This window comes from Schistocerca gregaria, unplaced genomic scaffold (genome assembly GCF_023897955.1).
Source record: "Schistocerca gregaria isolate iqSchGreg1 unplaced genomic scaffold, iqSchGreg1.2 ptg000169l, whole genome shotgun sequence".
NCBI lineage: Eukaryota > Metazoa > Arthropoda > Insecta > Orthoptera > Acrididae > Schistocerca > Schistocerca gregaria.
In genome coordinates this window covers 4245250-4247319 of record NW_026061724.1, presented here as the reverse complement: position 1 = coordinate 4247319, position 2070 = coordinate 4245250, and the positions used below count along the sequence as shown (strand labels likewise).

At 44.4% G+C, this 2070-nt stretch overlaps 1 non-coding gene across 1 annotated transcript; it reads right to left on the bottom strand.

Moving 5' to 3' along the window:
- Positions 1 to 1660: 1660 nt before the first annotated feature.
- Trnai-aau (transfer RNA isoleucine (anticodon AAU)) lies at positions 1661 to 1732 on the bottom strand. Its single transcript has one exon. It is a non-coding gene; the product is annotated as a tRNA-Ile (tRNA).
- Between the last annotated feature and the right edge of the window lie 338 nt (positions 1733 to 2070).

Genomic DNA, 2070 nt, shown 5'->3' with positions numbered 1-2070 from the left:
CCGCGAGAGGCTCTGAGATATGTGAGAAATACATCTGTAAAATGTAATTCAGACTGCCTCGTCCCACCTTCTGTTGTACCGCATTGGCAAATGCTTTATCTGCGCCATTCGCCTTAATCACATCTGAGAGTAATTCTTAAAAAAACGCCTGTTGCTAATTGTTCGTCATCACAGGTACTGTTTGCTATACAGCCACGACGCGCAACTGATTTCCAAAATTCTTCTTTCTCCTGTGAGGATGGAACTTATGACCCCTGGATTATTAGACCAGTGCTCTACCACTGAGCTAAAAAGGCGCGGCCTAGCGGTACTCTTGGGTACTTCGTCCTTACGGTCGTCTGCATCATCAGACTTCTGCTGACAACACTTCATATTACAGGCTAATATTAACAGCTATGGCGACCCATTACTGCTTGGCTACACATCTGACACGTAACCGATGTGCTCTCGAAACATCAACACTTGCATTTCAGAACATGTCTTTCACACATGTCTACAAAATCACCTTCACCTTCAAATACAGATTCCTTGCGACTGACAGAGACGTAGGCAAAGTTAACAGTTGCTATTTCCATTAAATATCGTTAATCAGAAAAACGGTAATTTACATCTGCAGCGGAACAAAATTCCGCGGTGAATACCTGCCGGGTAGCACGTCACACAGTACTCGTTTCGGTTGGGTGGTCCCATACAGTTTCTCTCCATGCAGCCTAATGTTTTCCTAACGTCACACTCGTCACGTACTTCACTTTAATGTCATAATCATTTCTGAGAGGTAAAGAAATTGCATGACAACATGCAGAGCTAGTGGCGTCAAAATTAACACACATACTTTATGTGACTCAAAGGCCGAACGAGTTACTTTACGATCTTGTTTTATATGTGCTAGTGCCAGTCAAAACTCGTGGTGTCGGCACTCTGCCGACCATTTCGCTAGTTAACACCGGTCTTGTTGTGTGTGTTTCAAGCTCAAGAGCATCTCCAAGCAAAAAATGGTCAACAGCAACATTCAGACGGTTTTGTACTGCTCAATTGCTACATTAAAACGTTATGTTTCTTTTTCAGAACTGGAAAAACACAAGCGTGACAGCATTCGAACCTGTAATCTTCAGATCCGATGTCCGACGTCTTATCCATTAGGCCACATGGTCACTGACAACTAACATATACATGTATGCGAGTCATCTCGAAACGCTCACACCCCTGAGGATTTGTGTTTTCGTTCTACACAGCCGCTGCCCCTTGCTCTTTCCCACCCATTCGTTACATTCAACCTCTTACGAGACCGATCAAATATAGACTGAGAAACAAGACCACACACTTTGTGCATTCGGAATCGAAGGCAGGGCGTCCCTCGCCGCATTTGCTACGATGGCCATTTGCTACTTCTGCAGAAGCGGCGGCGGCGGCGACGACGACTACGACGACGACGACGACCGCGAGAGGCTCTGAGATATGTGAGAAATACATCTGTAAAATGTAATTCAGACTGCCTCGTCCCACCTTCTGCTGTACCGCTTTGGCAAATGCTTTATCTGCGCCATTCGCCTTAATCACATCTGAGAGTAATTCTTAAAAAAACGCCTGTTGCTAATTGTTCGTCATCACAGATACTGTTCGCTATACAGCCACGACGCGCAACTGATTTCCAAAATTTATCTTTCTCTTGTGAGGATGGAACTTACGACCACTGGATTATTAGACCAGTGCTCTACCACTGAGCTAAAGAGGCGTGGCCTAGCGGTACTCTTGGGTACTTCGTCTTTACGGTCGTCTGCATCATCAGACTTCAGCTGACAACACTTCATATTACAGGTTAATATTAGCAGCTATGGCGACCCATTACTGCTTGGTTACACATCTGACACGTAACCGATGTGCTCTCGAAACATCAACACTTGCATTTCAGAACATGTCTTTCACACATGTCTACAAAATCACCTTCACCTTCAAATACAGATTCCTTGCGACTGACAGAGACGTAGGCAAAGTTAACAGTTGCTATTTCCATTAAATATCGTTAATCAGAAAAACGGTAATTTACATCTGCAGCGGAACAAAGTTCCGTTC